The following is an 18882-nucleotide window of genomic DNA, read 5'->3' as shown; positions in this document are numbered from 1 at the left end:
GCTGATTTTGTCATGACTGGATTATGTTTACGCCCTCTTTGCTGGCCTACCTCTTAAAGAAGTTACAGGTGGTCCAGAACACAGCAGCCAGACTGTTATCAGGACTATCTGGCAGAGACAATGTTCATAACCAGCCGCATTTTTATCACTGTCTGCCTGTAGCCTCCAAAGTGAAATTTAAAATATTGATCATGGCACATCGCGCGCTGCATGGAGGTGGCCCACTGTATCTGCAGAGGCGTATTGTCTCTTATGTTCCTGCGCGTCCTTTGCGCACCTCGCCCCTCCACCTTGCGCAAGCCAGACTTGCAGGATAGCTATCTCCGGGCCCTGCAGTCCCCCCTGAATCTCACAAGCCACGAATGATAAACCTACGGCCCCCATAACTATGGAGGAGGTAGGTGAGGCCATCGCAGCTCTTTGACTACAAAAGGCTCCCGGGCCTGACGGCCTCACAGCCCACTTCTATAAAACCTTTGCTCCCAACCTCATTTCTCACCTAACGCGCCTTTTTAGTACTGCTACCCACTATGGAAGTGGTCATCTTCCACCTCAAAATTAGCCCCACAGTTTACTGGAAAGGCGCATTAGTATACCGTCCGCCTGGACCCAATGCTGGGTTCTCCCTAGCCCTGACTGAACTCCTAGCCCCGCACATCAAAGCCAATGAAAATTTTATTTTACTCGGTGATTTTAATTTTCACATTGACATTACAGACCGCTCTGATACAATAGCTCTCGTAACTGATCTTGCTTTACTTGGTCTTCATCTCCGCAACCATGGTTCCACTCACTCTGGTGGACACACCTTGGATCTGATTTTCACCTCCCTTCCTAAAGTCTATTGTCATCCTCCTAAGTATATCCATTGGTCTGACCATAAAATGCTAGACTTTTCTTTTTTACACCCCCCCGAACCCACTACTTACCCTACCACTCAGTCCATTAAACGGAGACCATGGCACAAAGTCACTCCTGCCAGATTTACTCAAATCTGGAAAGAACCAGGGCTTTTAAACTCGGATGACATAGAAACATCTCTCTCCAAATTCAACTTCTCTCTGGCGTCAGCCATTAATACACTGGCCCCCCAGAAAACTGTTAAACAGCCAACTTTGGCTAAAAGAGAAATATGGTACACCGAGGCCCTCAAAATAGAAAAACAAAGATGTAGGAAACTAGAGAAGTGCTGGAGACGGACACGTAAGGAGGAAGATAAGGAACAATATTTGATAGCTATGAACTCCTACTATAAAAATATCAAAAAGGCGAGGAAAACCAGCCTCACCTCCCAAATCACTGAAGCAGGCAACTCCACTCGAGAGCTATTTAGGGTCATAAAGGCCTTTACTAGTCCAGCAATGTGTGAGAGCCCTGACACCTTCTCCCAAGACCTCTGCAATAATATCTCCCAGTTTTTTGAAGACAAAATTGAGGGGATATATAAGAAAATCATGCAAGTCGCAGGCCCACTAAAGAATGAAGCCTCTGAAACCCCCCTTATGACGACTCCTGGGAATACTCTCAATGTAATCCCAGAAATAACCTTGCAGCAACTGGAAACACTCATTAACAAGATGAAGACCGGTTCACCTAACGATCTGATCCCTGCTAAATTGATCCCTTCCTTGACAGAATCTTTAGGCCCATCCATCCACAAGATAATAAACCTTTCCTTTGCCGAAGGAAAACTCCCACAACACTGGAAAGAAGCGGTTGTGAACCCTATTCGTAAAAACACCACTCTACCCTGGTCAGAGCTCTCCAACCTTCGCCCCATTTCCCTCCTCCCTTTCATTAGCAAACTGGCTGAGAAACACGCTAATACCATCATTTCCAGCTTTATCGAGGCGACAGGGGGCCTGGACCAATCACAATCTGGGTTCAGGCCCAACCACAGCACTGAATCAGCCCTCCTCTCGGTGACTGATAAGATCAAAATGTCGCAGGATAGAGGGGGTTCCATGATTCTAGTGCTGTTGGACCTGTCTGCGGCCTTCGATACCGTGTCCCATGACATCCTTCTCAGCCGTCTGCAGGGAGTGGGGATAGGAGGCCTAGTACTATCCTGGCTGGAGAGTTTCCTTTCCGGGAGATCTCAATCTATCAGCCTTGGCCCCTATAGTTCCATCTCGAGGGTGCTCACGAAAGGGGTGCCACAGGGCTCTTGCCTTAGCCCCACATTGTTTAATGTTTATGTGGCCCCCCTTGCTGAGATTGTACGAAAATATGGGTTCACACCTGTCTCCTACGCTGACGACACCCAGCTCCTCTACCCTTTCAGCTCCCTTGACCATAAAGTCAAGGAAAACTTTGCTGAGGGTATGAGGGCAGTGTCACATTGGATGGCCGCTAATTACCTCCAATGCAACGTCACAAAAACAGAGATCATGCTCTTCGGCAAAGCAAATCTTCTGTGGTCTCCTGATTGGTGGCCGCTGGACCTAGGTCCAGTTCCAACATCAAAGCCACATGTTAAAAACTTAGGGGTAAAAATTGATCAAAACCTAACCCTCAAGGAGCACACTAACCATATCGTAGGATTGTGCTTTCACACCATCGGCCTCTTAAGACGAGTCTTCCCGTACCTTCCTGATACCTACAGGAAGACCCTCGTACAGGCCCTGGTTACTAGCCGCCTAGACTACTGCAACGCCCTGTTGACACTTGCCAATGCAGATGCGGTGGGACGTTTGCAGGTAGTCCAGAATACGGCGGCTAGACTGGTCATGAGTGCACCACCCAGGACTCCATCCAAGCCTCTGTTGGAAGAGCTGCATTGGCTCCCTGTACGGCAGCGAATCAGTTTTAAAATATGTTGCACGGTTCACAAAATCCTATATGGAGATAGTCCCAAATATCTCTCCCAATCACTGGAGCTATATAAACCCTGTCGGTCACTTCGCTCTTGCAACCAAGCCCTCCTGAAACCACCTGTCACAAAAAAATCTAGACAGGGAGATCGAGCATTCTCTTCAATTGGCCCCGCTCTATGGAACAAACTTCCCACTGATTTAAGACTGTCCACTAACCACCTGTCTTTCAGGAAATCCTTAAAAACTCTACTGTTCCGAGAAGCATTCCCACCACAATAATCACCTTCATTGTAGCTGTAAATGTAATGCTTAGCCTTGGAAGAGCAAAGCGCGGAGATACCCTTACGGGATTGATTCCTGCGCGATATAAGAATCTAAATAAATAAATAAATAAATAAACCAGATGGCAGGGACAGGAGAAGTGACCCCCTTGATGGCCGAGGCAGTGATTACGGTCATCCCCAAGCCCTGGAAAAATGTACAGCTCTATGCCTCCTACCATCCAATAGCACTCTTAAATCCGGATGCGAAGCAGTACTCTACTATTCTTGCAAACCGGATACAGGACTTTATGCCAGATCTATTCCACCGGATCAGTCTGGCTTTATAAAGGGGTGGCAGGCACACGATAATGATAATATTAGATGTACAATACATCTAATTGAGAAAACCACCAGACGGGAGATACTGGTGGTCTTGGTGGGGCTTGATGCCGAGAAGCATTTGATCGGGTGGACTGGGAATTTCTCTTTCGCGTCTCTACATCCTTCGGCTTTACAGACAAATTCATCCGTATGATTAAGGCTAATTACTCACAACCCCACTCCCGGGTACAGGTCAACAGAGTGCTATCGGCCCAATTCTCCCTCCCGAGAGGCCCCAGACAGGGCTTTCCTTTGTCACCCCTGTTATTTGCAATGAGTATCGAACTGTTCTCAATGTCCGTCCGAAATAATTTGGCGATTAAGGGAATACCATTCGGAGGGGATAATCACAAAATATCGCTTTTTGTAGACAATGTACTCTTGACAGTCACAGACCCGTCACAGTCACTCCCTGCAATGCACTTAGAACTAGCTAAATTCGAAGTCGTAGCCGGCTTTAAGGTCAATCTCGACAAATCCTATGTACTTAATCTTACACTCCCGGACGCTGAGGCTCACGTTATCCAATCCCAATCCCCTTTGCAGTGGTCTAGCCGCTCCCTCCAATATCTGGGAATCCAACTGACACCTCGAGTAGAAGGGCTCTATAAAGCCAATTTCCCGACCACTCTCCTTCAAATACAGAAAGATCTTATGCTGTGGAAGCCCCTATTTATTTCCTGGCTGGGCCGCATGCACGCTGTCATGATGATACTGCTGCCCAAGCTGTTGTATTTTTAAATGTAAATTGATACTTGTATAGCGCACTACTCACCCGCAAGGGTCTCAAGGCGCTTGTACGAATACCGCTGTGGAACCCGTCCCGGCTTTCACTGTGAGGCTCCCACTCCTGGGCACCCCAGGTTGGAGGCCAGGCATCCTCAGCGTTGTGGGGGCCATTGTGGAGATTAAGCAAGCTATTGCCCAGAGTTGCAGAGTGGGACTCTATGATTGGAATAGGCAATGAGGCGAGAATTATCAGGTCCGTGGAATTTTGAGCCCAAGACCCGCCGAGGCGGGGAATTGAACCCTGGTCCCGGGCTAGACCTCTGCATCAGGGTCTGCCACTTTAACCATTGAGCCACACTTCTCCACAGCCTTGACCATTGACTTAGATGCAACCTTTCTTCCCAAAATTAAATCTCCGCTCACACGGTTCATTTGGCAGGGAGGGCTGGCTCAATTGTCCTTCTCCATACTGCGTTGCCCTAGAACGAAAGGGGGGGAGGGACTACTAGACATCGGATTATATTACAAAGCTGCTCAATTGCAGATTGTGAAAGAGTGGTTTAAAAGGGAGTCGGAGAAGCATTGGCTTCATATGGACAGGGGAGTGGTGGGGTGGACGGTGTGGTATCTGATTTGGAAACCTAAAAAATTAGCGGCCAATGAATGTGTACATTAGCACTCTCACACGCACCGTACTGAAAGTGTGGGACTCTGTGTCAGGAGATATGAGTTGGACCACATTCCCTTCCCCATACACTCTGATCCACTTTAACCTGGCCTTTCCGACAGCCTTACTTGAAGGCCTATTCGATGCCTGGAGTGAGGCAGGCTGCCTTATGCTTGATCACTTATTCCATAACTATGACATTCTCACCTATGATAGTTTCAGACGGGAATTCCACTCACCACCAGAAGAACATTTGCACTACCTTCAATTTAGACACTGGGCACTCACCCCTAACATACGGGACAATGCCACAAGGGAGAAAACAGGGTTCTAGAAGTATGTGAGAACAGTGGGTTCAATGGAAGAGGTGATCTCCTTCTTTACAATTATCTGCTCTCCACCACACACGTGACTCAACCGAGATACATGGCCATGTGGGAGGGCCTGTTGCAGCGAGACATACACAAAAGGGAATGGACGGCACTCTGGTCCGATATATCGAAATTAATTCACTCCCTAGAGCCCAGGGATGTACACTTAAAAACCCTAAAGGACTGGTACCTACACCCAGCCAAACTCAAGCGAATCTTCCCGAACACGTCAGACAGATGCTGGAGGGGTTGTGGGCTACTGGGTGATTTCCAGAATATCTGGTGGGACTGTCCCACCATACGTCCCTTCTGGGAGGAAATCTTGGCACAACTCAAAACCATGTTGGGATATTCTATACCAACCACCATGGAGGGAGTCCTCCTATGTATTCGTGATCCCTCCCTCGAACACCAGTCCAGGGCTGACAAAGCTATCATATGAACGTTTATAGGTGCAGCGAAAGTTACTATTGCAGCAGTGTGGAAGAGGAAGGCAGATCCTACCCTCTCAATATGGCATGTGCGACTTTGGAAACTCCTCTGCCTAGAGAGAATGGTGGACATATTCTGCGACGATTATAAAAGCTTTAAATATAAGTGAGGTACATTAGTCACCTTTCTTACGCAGGCCTGCCACTGGCGGTGTGCCCTCCGTCACTTAGGGACATGTATCTCTTTGAATTGTAACACCCTACACTTAGGCACAGTCATACACCCAGCCTTCATCAGTAGAGCCACCACCACACACCTTATTATTGGGAGGGGGAGGGGGGATTAGGGGGACTATTGGTTTAATTCTTTTGAATATTCTTTTTTTCTTTGGAGTACCTTCCTGGTTGGAAGGATGGAGTGTAAATTTGTCACGTCGCAATGGACTGTGAGCTCATATATTGGAGACAAGGACATACTATTCCTATGAACTGTGTGAAACTGTACTGGTCACTATAGATTTTCTTCTTCCACAGATTGGCATGGAAATGTCCCAGTCTGCATACACAGCTTTGCTTTTGTGTGACGCTATGTATTGTACTTGATGATACTGATGCTCCTGTTGTTGAAAGCAGATAATGATTACTTAACAAAATGCCAATAAACATATGCTTAAAAAACAGAATCCACTTCTCACACTTCTCCACTTCTCACATTTAGACGAGCCAAATCTATGTGAAGTGAGCTTTGTGTCAGTAGCCCAGAAATGGTAAGAGCAGAAACGTGACTGAAGCCTGACCCTGGTTTTCAAAAATGCCACAGATGCAAGGCTGCCAAATTTGGCCAAAACATGAGGGAATTTACATCACCTGTATAAAACACCCCGCTAAGAATATGCAATTCGTACAAGAGCAGGAGTGACTTTGTTGTATATATTTTACAATGCTCTTGTCGAAGGTATATGTGGCAGTACTATTCATATGGTGCATGTCAGTATTTTACAGCACCTAAGGGCTATAGCCAGGGATGATAAAAGCTATCCTGTTGCTCCCCACATTCATTAGAATCATGGCGGAAAAGCTACATATCTTGTATATTATGTCCCTAGGAACTTGAGAGGCGGCAACATGGAACAAAGATTGAGAAAACTGGAGTCACGCTACATAATCATGTTAAACAGTAAAGTGCCAAATGGTTTGAATTTGAACGAGGAGATGTATGTGCCCCTGTAAATATTAGAATTTGACTTCCTCTCAGCTCAGGGCAGCGTGTCTAAGGGCTTATAAGAAATTTTTCAATCATGTTTTTTCATTTTTTATTTTTTATTTCATACCTAAGGTAAGAGGAATGGTCATCTAAAGTAACCAATAAGAGGAAATGTTGGGGAAGTTTTAAAATGAGGCAATAATGAACATAACAAGACCTGTCAAATAATTGACATTTTGGTTTCAGCCAAATTACTTATTAGGGTGACATTCCGAAGAATAGATTTCTTATACACAGACCCTGGTCTAGAAATTAAGGCATTGGCTCTAGTAAATTTGATGCTTTACATGTGATCCCAGAATATGGTATCCTATCATAAAAAACAAAATTTTTAATTGATGTTATGATATCGAAATCAACACCCACTAGGGTCCGAGGGTGAGTAATCAGCACCGTATGGCTGTGTAAAGACAATTGTCTATAAAACACAGTATTGATGTAGATCATAAGTTACAAATATGAAAATGTATGGGTAAGTACTACCATCAAGAAACAATTTGCAGCACCAGTAATTCTTTTATTGTTGATTAAATACACCCCAATTGGCAAGCATGCATTACAGGCCTTGTTTTGCACAATAGCTAGAAGTATAAATAAATTGGAAAGAAACCAAGCCAATCATTAAGATTTTTAAGATTTAGAATAAATTTGAATGAAATAACAAGTTATGAGACAACCTGCTGTAAATCATATGTATTTTTAAATGTATTCATGAAGCATCTAAGTTATGAGAATATAATGTTAGTTTCGCACTGGAAACTCTTTTGGAAAAATATTTGAACTAGGAGAAAAAATGTGAAGTATTTTTTCAGTCTCAATGCGGACTTGCATAGGATCTCGAGAGAATAAATGGTAAACAAAGATGGCGACAACACTGTGAGCAAGGTGGCAGTGACCACCGAAACGCGTTGTTTTTGCTGTTTCGCTAACAAATAAAGAAAGAGTGAAACTAGCTTCAGCAGTGTCGGTGCCTGCTTTCGGAAACTGAGGGAAAGGAGCAGGAGTGGAAGTGGAAATGGAAGTACACACACACACACATATATATATATTCACTGTACATATATGCAGAGTTACATATAGACAATTTATACATACATACCTTTCAGTATTTTGTCCCCCGATATCCTGTCTGTGTGGCAGTAGATTTCAACGCCCAAGTACACATCATCAAACAGAGAAACATTCTGGAATGCTGGTTAATAGTGATTGTTAGAAATGTCAGACTGGGTAAATATAACTGTTTTGTTTCCTTTTCACCAGATGGCCCTTTCAGCATCCTCATTTAAAAGATCCTTTCTGTGGCATGGTAATAAACAGTGATTACTTTCAGCTATAGACAGCCTAATTCCTTAAACAGCAACAGCTCAGTGGGGCTGGTACAATTTTTTTAGTTGGGGTACTGTCATCAATGTTATGTCAGTGAAGTCATTAAGGTTGTTAAAAATCTAGGGGCCCGATGTAGGTGGCCAATACCGGTCGGAAACGGCCGAATTCGGCCGTTTCCGACCAGTATTTGGCCTTTTGAGATGTGGGGGACCTTTTTTTGTCCGATTCGGTATTTTACCAATTCGGTAAAATTACCGAATCGGAAAAATACAGAATCGGTAAGTTTACCGATTTTAAAAATTCGGGATGTAGGTGGGACTACTTTCAGTCCCACAGGCCCTTCAGATACGGTATTTTAACACCCAATCCAATTGGGTGTTAAAATACCGAATCCAGGTGTGCATGCACATGTGTGCATGCACACCTATGCCATGTGACAGACAGACATGCCCTTAGGGCATGTCTGTGTGCCACATGGCACACAAGCCAGTATTGGGGGTGCTAGAGGGTGTCAAAGTGACACCCCCTGCACCCTTGCAGAAATCGGTAATTACCGAATCGGTAAATACCGATTCGGTAATGCCCATTGATTCCTATGGGCTTCCATGCCCATAGGAATCAATGGGCATTACCGAGTCGGTATTTACCGAATCGGTAAATACCGATTCCTTCCGATTCGGTAATTTTTAAAATAAAATCACCTACATCTGCCCTTCTCTTTTTTACCACTTCTTAAATACCGATTCGGTATGAATCGGTATTTATGAAGTGGTAAAAAAGATTGACCTACATCGGGCCCTAGGTGCCTTATTATGATGGAGGTCGGACGAGTGTCCTACCACCATCATTTCGGGATGGATACCGGCTGACATGTAGTTTGCAGTTTCATCTGCTAAATTATGATCCAACCGCCTTCTTGTCGGTCAGAAACATACAGTTTTCTATTGCACCTTGTGCAGCAGCCTGGAAAATGGCCCCAGCACAGCCACAGTAGGAACCGGGATGTTTTAAACATCCATGCACTGTGCGCCATGCGCCATGAGGTGCCTGGCACAGGGTCCATGGATGTTTGGGGGGCCCCCCAAGCCCCATAGCGGAGGCCAACAGGGGAAGGGGCCCTGCTATGGGCCCCAAAATCCCTTTCCAACTGTATGTATATGGCGGTTGGACCGCCATGTAAAGGCTGAGTGAAACGGACATCGTAATTCCTACGGCGGTGCCAGAGCATGCACCGCCCTTATTGTAGGAATTACGGTCTGAGCGCTGCCCTAACGGGCTCCTTGAGCCCAAACCGAAAAAGCCGCCGTCTGAGACCTTGACCGATGCCTCTGACCGCCAGATCACAATCTGTCAGTCGAACCGCTCCTATGGATGGCTGTGAGACTGACCATGACGGGCTGTCAGTGGCTGTCTCACCACCATAATATTGAGGCCCTAGGTGTTACAAAAAGTGTAGAAAATTAGCCATGCCAATTCGGCAGAAGAATGTTGGGCAAAAAGTGTGTATCCAGTGGTGCATTTTGAAGCAAATTGTCTTAAATAAATAAATAAATAAACAATGTTTTGCTAGAGTACTGCCTTTTACATAGACTAGATTTCCCATTGAAATGGCCTCTTGAAATGACCTTTACATTTGCATCTGTCATGCAGATTTACTGCAAAACCTGCATAGCGCACGAACATTAACATACCAAACTCTCATTTCTGTGTACAATTATCATTTTTTGTGCAATATACAAGTATAGCGTCTTGGTTTGTTTTGATGTATTACAATCTCTGTTTCTTTTTTTTTTTTTTTTTACTATTTTCCTCATTTGGAAATTTCTTGCTGCTGATATTTTAAATATTTGTCAATTTCATTTACAAGTATTTATATGTTATTTTGTGTCAGAAAATAGTTGACACTGTGGAGCCTTCCCTTTCATATTTCCTATCCACAGCAAGACTGTTGGTTGGTTCACATTACAAAATTCCATAGCTTTGCAGTTATAAAAGAGAAAAGTAAACACCAATCTTCATGTTAAGAAACCAGTAGATTGTCAGAAATCATTGCATGTTCCTTGACCTTTGCCTTGAAATATACAGTAAATTAAACTAAATTTAAAGGCCTCTTTATTGTTCATTCCCCATCCAGAACTTAAGAGGGAAATCTTGGCAGTCGTGGCAGGCATGGCTCACTGGTGGGAGGGGCGGGTATGGGGGTCACACGGGCATGGGGGAAGGGCGAGTGGTCACAAGGGAATGTGGGTCGCCCGGGGATTTAAATATTTTTTTTGTAACATGTATCTTTCCTGGGTACCGCATCTTCACTGCTGGGTCTACTCCTGCTTTTCTGCCTCCGCAGGAACAGGAAGCAGGCAGTCTCCCTCCCCTCCCCAATGTCTCCCCAATAGCAGCATTGTGATGGGTTGGGACGCTGACCACAAAGGCGTCTGTGGCGAGGCCATTTTCTCCATGTGGGCATGTAGGCTGCATGCAGCGTACATGGAGAAAAGGGAGAGTGTGCATGTCTGGTTTGGTCGGCCCCAGATTGCCAACCAAACAGTCAGGGCCTGCAGCATTGGGCTAGCCACTCTTCCCCTGCCCTCGAAAAGACCCATCCGCCCTCAACCAAACCCTTCTGCTTTCTCGCAGTGTGAGAAGCAGAAACATAAAATGGTATTTAAAATACCATTTTTTGTTTCTGCTTCTCGCACTGCGAGAAAGCTGTGGACTACACTCCTCCGCCCACATGGAGGAGCCATCCCTGAATCTTGGGGTGCTGGAGCACTTCACGCACCCCTATTTCAATCGCCTCTGCAAGAGCTAAAGCCATGCTTACCTTTCAAAAATCAATGAGCAGTTTAGTTATATTGCAGGTACTGACATTCCAAATAGCGAGACAAGTAGTAATAGGGAGCAATGAGGCTGAGAGCCATAGGATAATGTACACAGGGCAGGAGTAAAGCTCTGGAGCTCATGGAAAAGGGAGGTTGGGAGGATAAGAATTGCCAAGTGCTGTTTGGTTCTTAATACTTGCCAAATACCTGATGTTCTTATCTGACTCTTTTGGCATGTAATGATTCATTCTTTTAATACTCATGTCCTTGTTACTTCTGTAACGGCACGTCTTTGCACTTATAAGGTGATATACTTATTAATCTGTAGGTTTGGCAAGTTGTATTTGAGACCATTGATTTTCTGGAAAACCAAGAATGACATTAATAAAATTGTGATATCCACTCAGGGGATCTAGCTGGAAGGGGCCGACCAATGGTGTACTAATCTCTGTCTGCCATGAAACTCATCCACCCTATGACATCGCTCATCCTCCAAACATCTCAGCTCCTCCCCCTTAGGGAGTTGTAGCCCACAGCGTGGACCTTGCAGTCCAGGTGTGAGGAGGGGACCCAATGATGAAGCATGTCACCATTGGGTGAGTGAGGGTTCTCCCTTGGCAGCTCTCACACATACATACACTAATAAACAGGACACTACATTGGTGTATGTTTTTGGATTTCTTTCTCCTAGTTTGTGTTTTATCACCAGGTGTACGTTTTGTAAGTATCATTAATAAAATTGCTCCCAGTTATTGAATATTGCTGTCACTTAATTTCGTGGCATGCAGTACCCATGCTTGCACTCTGTACTCACCCTGGCACGTTATTCTTATTAAATTCAGACAAAATGTGGAGAAGTGTGGCTCACTGGTTAGAGGAGTCAGACCCGGGACCAGGGTTCAATTCCCGACGCGGCAGGGTCTTGAGCTCAAAATGTCCACGGACTCGATAATTCTTGCCTCAGTGCCTACTCGAATCATGGGTTCACACTCTGCAACTCTCAATCAATCAATCAATCAAAGACATTTATAGAGCGCGCTACCTACCCGTAGGGTCTCGAGGCGCTGGGGGGGGGGGGGGGGGGGGTGTGCCGCTACTGCTCGAACAGCCAGGTCTTGAGCTTCTTCCTGAAGGAGAGGTGGTCTTGGGTCAGGCGCAGGTCGGCCGGGAGGGAGTTCCAGGTCTTGGCGGCCAGGTAGGAGAAGGATCTTCCTCCTGTAGTGGCTCTGCGGATGCGTGGGACGGCGGCGAGGGCGTGGCTAGCGGATCGGAGGTGGCGTTTGGGAGCGTAGAAGTTGATTCGGTTGTTGAGGTAGTTCGGGCCTTGGTCGTGGAGAGCTTTGTGTGCGTGGGTAAGGAGGCGGAAGGTGATTCTCTTGTTGACCGGGAGCCAGTGCAGGTCTCTTAGGTGTCCGGAGATGTGGCTGTGTCGTGGGATGTCGAGGATGAGTCTGGCTGAGGCGTTCTGGATGCGCTGGAGCCTCTTCTGGATCTTGGCGGTGGTTCCGGCGTAGAGTGCGTTGACGTAGTCCAGTCGGCTGGTGACGAGGGCCTGGGTGACGGTCTTCCTGGTCTCTGTGGGGATCCACCGGAAGATCTTCCGCAGCATGCGCAGGATGTTGAAGCATGAAGAGGAGACAGCGTTGACTTGCCTGGTCATGGAGAGGGAGGAGTCCAAGATGAAACCCAGGTTGCGTGCGTGGTCCGTCGGTTTGGGTGCGGTGCCCAGGGCGGGGGGCCACCAGGAGTCATCCCAGGCGGAGGGCGAGGAGCCCAGGATGAGGACCTCTGTCTTATCTGTGTTCAGCTTCAGGCGGCTCATCGTCATCCACTCGGCTACCTCTCTCATCCCTTCGTGCAGGTTGGCTCTGGCGGCGGCGGGGTCGTTGATCAGGGAGAGGATCAGCTGGGTGTCGTCGGCGTAGGAGATTATGTTGAGGTTGTGTTGGCGTGCGATGGCCGCGAGGGGGCTCATGTAGACGTTGAAGAGAGTCGGGCTCAGTGAGGATCCTTGAGGGACGCCGCAGATGACTTTGGTGGCCTCTGACTTGTACGGTGGTAGGCGGACTCTTTGTGTTCTTCCGTCGAGAAAGGAGACGATCCATTCCAGCGCCTTCTCCTGGATTCCGACGTTGCTGAGGCGCTGCACTAGGGTGCGGTGGCAGACCGTGTCGAAAGCCGCGGAGAGGTCTAGGAGGATGAGGGCCGCTGTTTCCCCGTTGTCCATCAGGGCTCGGATGTCGTCGGTGGCGATAGCTTGCTTAATCTCCACTATGGCTCCACTGCGATGGGATGCCTGGCCTTCACCTTGGGGATGCCCAGTAGGGGTTATCGCACAGGGAAAGCCAGGACGGGTTCCCAAAGCAAGTGCTAAGAGACCTGTCGGTGATTTGGCGCTATATAGATCGAAATTAACATAACAAATTAACAGAACATATATGCCAGTATAATCATGCGCAATTTATGGCATTTCGTGTTATTTTTATTGGGCAAAATTCCTTAGACTACGCTGCATACTTGTCATTTTGTTCAGGTTAAAATCCCATTTATTGAAGCACGGGAACAACTCTTACAAACCAAACAACGGCAGTTGTTTTTCACGTCACACATTTTTTTGTGCTTTCTTTCTTAAAAAACACAAAAACGCACAATGCCAGACCAGCATTTCACTTAATAACTTCATATTTTTTTTAGGCATTTTGCATAATTTCCACATAGGATAATTATGCGAGTTTCACCCAGACATGAGTCTTTTTTGAATTGAAATCGACATTTAGGACAAGTTATGGTGATCTGTTCAGCCTCTGTGATCTGTCTGCAGTATAATGGGCATGGCAACTGAATAGCCAGGACCTGAGGAGGCTTGTGAGTGTGAATGTCAAAGCCTATGCACAAAGTTACAATTTTCTGAAGCACTACACTCGTGGGAACCTAAGAGAAAATATGCATGGGAATACCCAGCCCAATGTACGAGGCAAACCTAACTCAAATTACAGTCTTGTGGAAATTGCAGACAAGAAGAAAGAGATCACATATTGAGGGTGGCAACCAACCCAGCCAGCAAACAGCCGTCAGTCTCATCTCAAGCCACAGATTTGTTTTTAAGTTAACAGACTCAAAAACACGTTTTGATATATCTGGTTACAGTTTAGTGGTTGGTTCCCAAAGTTAATAGAAACTATTTCATTTCTAAAGAAACTGTAAGATGCATTAATTATGTGCAGGAGAGGGGTGCAGCGACATTAGTGCAGTGGCACAAGGACTCGACAATGTGAGGGGAGGGTAGCTCCTCAATTAGAGTTTTCATGAGGACCTAATCCTTGCTTACTTCACGGACCATGGAGCTCTTCCTAAACCCCTTGTGCAAAGCCCAACTGGAACCTCCATGAATCTGGAGTCTCCAGACTTATGGGGCCCAACAGCATATATATCCCACCCAACCTGTCCTGTCATTGTTCCACGTCAAAAAAGCCTTAAATGCACTTCAAACTTTTGAAAACTGCAGGAACCTGCAGATCTACTGCCTAAGCCAATCACGAGCAAGGAGGTCGGCTACACACCTTTAGATTTCTCGAGATAAGCAGAATTCTAAGTACATAATTTCGCCAAACTTGGCAAGTTCCAGGAGTTACAACTGTTGCCACATAAAAAGAGGCACATCTTTACAAGCAGGCACGAGCCATTGTTACTTAAATTACCACAAGACCATAAGCCACTTGATGACCCTAGGCCCTGAATCTTACTGAAGGTGCCACCCTACTTGACACACAGGAGTGGACATAAACGTCTGGTATCCCTGAACTCAGAATTTAATAACACATCTTTTAGGAAAGGTTGTTTTTAAATCCTGTGTTTGAGAACAGCACTTTTAGAAAGTTGCTGTTCTCTTATCTGACCCTTCTGTGTGCCTTTGGCCTGTTTGTGAATTCTAATCAACTTGTAATCACGGCTAATTGTGTCTGGTATTCTTTCTCTCATGGGGATGATGGGACTATTTGGCAGAAATCAATAATAATTACTGCAAACAAATTCATCATTTTTAGAGCCTGAAAGTCTACTTACTTTCAAGTATTTCATGATAGGTCACAAAGGAGATGCATTTGACAAAGACAGTTCATTCTGAAGCTACTCCCTGAGTCTTTTTATTTTTATGCATGTCTATATTAAGGAGACCAACGTGGACTGTCGGTGTGCCGCAAAAACTTGGACCCACCTTCGAGACTGAAATGATGTTGTCTGAAGAAAAGAAAAGATGAAAAAATATTTTTCGGTGTGGACGGTGCGTTAAATAGTAGGTGGAAGGAGGTCCGGTACCCAGCATGAGGTTTCTCTCATACGGCGTTAGAACTACATCTGTGCTTTTGCTGTGTTCCTCCGTGGTTCAGTGATGTCAGTTCACTAATAAGGGGTTCCTAAAAGTGAAAAAAATGGTGCTAACAATGGGAGCCTGTTGAGACCCTGCCCCGGCTGAACATCTGTGTATGTTTAGAAACCTTAGACACCTAAAATTCAATATATTACAAAAATGCTCTGCATTGCTCTCAACCATTTAACTATGTGATTCAGACACCAAAGGCTAGTTGCTTGGGGATCATCTCTTGTAAATAAGAAACATGTTTTACCCATATCTCCTTGCGACAGGCAGAAAGGTATTTTACCCACCCAAACAGTAACTAAGACATGTAAAAACTAGAAACATGATATGTTGACCATACGATATTTTTTTAGCGAAAATAGTGTGACCAATATCGGTCATTAGTGAGCATGCGCAGAAACACTAATAATGCACATAAATAACACAGGCACTCTTCGTATGGCATACTTTTTGTGAAGGCCCTACATAACAGGGAAGCAGCTTTTTGTAGTTTGCTTTGTTGATCTGCTGCATACTTTTTTTTATTGAAAACTGAGGTCGTTTCTGATCTTTCAAGGCTCTCACCATTTACATTCTACTTTGGACACCTCGTATCCTTGCTTGGAAGCATCAAGTCAGGTAAACTTTCTTATTTTTCGAAGGTACTTGAGAATTATTGATCTCTTATTTCTGTATTAATCTTCACATTTCTAGTGTTCATGATGTAATGTTTATTCACATTTAATCCTACCACATTTATGCAGGTTTTATCCTGTCTTCAGAAGTTGTGGCCAGTTAACAGAGAAGAAAGTAATGTGGGGACTTCGGGAAGTTACTTAGGTTTGCCAGAACTCATCTCAACGCCAACAAAGCACACACAGGCTTTGGGTCAACACCCTCAGCCACCAATCGCTTTGAATGTGCTCCCTTCAGCCATTGTTCGATGGAAGTATCAGTCATATTTTATCAGTCCACTACAGTATTGTGAAGTTTTATATTTTGCCTCAGCAACTGAAAAGGTTGAAGTAGTCACAGGAAAGCACTACATGATGTGAATGCAGACTCTGACATCAGCTGAAGAGCCATAGAGTGCCCGAAAAGACTGAAGGATTGAAAGGATCTGTTGAACTGCTTCAACAACATTAAATAAAGAAACACAACAAGTATGTTTAAAAGTAGTATATCTATTGATGCACTGCGTCAGCAATGATAAAAACAAGCTTTGGCAATGCAATTTGTCTGGCTTATAACTGAACATTTCTTCTTCACTCACTGATGGGTTAAGCTCTCAATAAGCCATCATGCATGCACTCTGTCACTCCTTCTTGAACTCACACACCCATTCTTTCACCCACTGACCTATTCTTGCACCTACTCTCTTATTTATCCTCAATACAACAGACGCCAAAACTTCCACAATCACATGGAAGCTAAATAAAAAGAAGAAACATAGAAGAGAAAAAACTATCTACAACCTAAACTTGGTGGGATAAACTTGCAATACAAAAATAAAACTAAATTTAGTAGCAGGTGGTTGTCTTGCAATAGTATTGTATATAGTGTATCATTGTTTTAGAGTGCCAGTTCAGCTGGCACATTTATAAGTAACATGCTGGACATCTCGTATCTATAAAAACAATAATACACTGTGCACAATATTGTTTCAAGGTATTGTTCAGTAAACATACGACAGGGCAGTCATAGCAAGATAGGACATAAACGTCTGGTATCCCTGAACTCAGAATTTAATAACACATCTTTTAGGAAAGGTTGTTTTTAAATCCTGTGTTTGAGAACAGCACTTTTAGAAAGTTGCTGTTCTCTTGTCTGACCCTTCTGTGTGCCTTGGCCTGTTTGTGAATTGTCTGCCTGGTTTGAGAGTGACAATGGCTAGTAGTCCCCAGGAGGCTGGCTGAGTCAGCCCTAGGCTGAATGACTGCATCTGCATCTTGAGTCGTGGGAGGGGATAGCACCGGGCCTGAATAGGGCTGTGCCTGCCTTCCACAATGCTGGCTCCACCTCCTGCTGGGCGGCTGACGACCCTGCCCCTCTCCCTGAAAGGAAAGGAGAGGCTAGGAACACCCAGAACTGGTTCAGACCAGGCTCAGAGCCCTCCTGCACAAAGGGATCAAAGGCTTTTAGGGGTATAAGTACAGGACCCCTGACTACAGAAAATTAGATCATCCTGGAAACAAGAAGGAACCTCTGCCAAGCAGAAAGCTGGAAGACTGAAGAAGAAGGACTGCCCTGCTGTGTGATGCTGGACTGACCTGCAGTTGCTTTGCTGCCTAGGAGAGGAGAAGGACTTTGTTGTTGCTTTGTCCCCTTACTTGATGGAATCTCCAAGGGCCTGTTGTGAGCTGGCTCCCTGTTTTGAAGTCCCAGGAATAAAATTACTTCACCCCCAGCTTCCCTGAGTTCTGCTGAGAGAGCTCTGTCCTTCCTAGTGTGCGTGGGCCAGTTGTGGTGCCTTTGGAAGTTGTACCTGTGCTGGGAAGCTGGAAACCAAGATTTGAGAGACTTTGCTACAGAAAAGTTATCGCATTTCTCAGTTGCGGAGCGCATTCCTGATAGCGCGAGGAAATTCCTGCCGCTACAAAGGCCGAGATTGTCACAGAGCCTGTTGCCGCTGCTGGAGACGCTGCATCCTTCGTTTGCGGGAAGATCACTATCGCTGCAGAGCATCGTCGCAGAGCCTGTCATCGCTGGGTGAGATGGCTGCACCGCCTGCTTGCGGACCGCATCACATCGCTGCGAACATCGTTGCAGCCCCCACAGATCATCGCATCGTGCCTTTGCGAGAACAAACTTTCTACGGAACCTACGCACCGGAATCCATACAAGTCATCGCCTTCCTCCCCATAAAGACCGGATTCGTCGCAACAAGCCCGCTGCTGCAGCAGGACTGTCGCCAACGCCTCCCCACGGTCTCAGGAGCAACGCATCGCTTGTTTTCCACCGCACCAGCTTCTGCTTTGGAACTTTGTCGCATTTAAAGGTACTGTTGGCTATACGTGACGCAACTTTGGATTATTTTATCGCAACTTTAAGAACTCTTTCGCAACCATATTCTTGAACTGTGTATGTTGGATTTTTGTCGTTTTTGTCTTGTGTAGTTTGGATTAAATACCTTTATTTTTCTTAACTGTTGTGGAGTCAGTTTGTGATGTTTTCACTATGTTAATGTGAATGTTGGTACAAATACTTTACACATTGCCTTTGATAAGCCTGACTGCTTGTGCCGAGCTACCAAGGGGGTGAGCAGAGGTTATCTAAAGAGTGTTTCCTCCTTACCCTGACTAGAAGCAAGGGTTCCTATTTGGACAGTGGTACCTACCCCTGCCAACTAGAGACCCCCAGTTCTAACAGTGTATCATTGTTTTAGAGTGGCAGTCAGCTGGCACATTTATAAGTAATATGCTAGACATCTCGAATCTGTAAAAACAATGATACACTGTGCA

The sequence above is a fragment of the Lissotriton vulgaris genome, chromosome 1_1, assembly GCF_964263255.1.
Source record: "Lissotriton vulgaris chromosome 1_1, aLisVul1.2, whole genome shotgun sequence".
In the NCBI taxonomy this organism is placed as follows: domain Eukaryota; kingdom Metazoa; phylum Chordata; class Amphibia; order Caudata; family Salamandridae; genus Lissotriton; species Lissotriton vulgaris.
The sequence above is the reverse complement of the archived record's forward strand: the minus strand, read 5'-3'. Positions refer to the sequence as shown.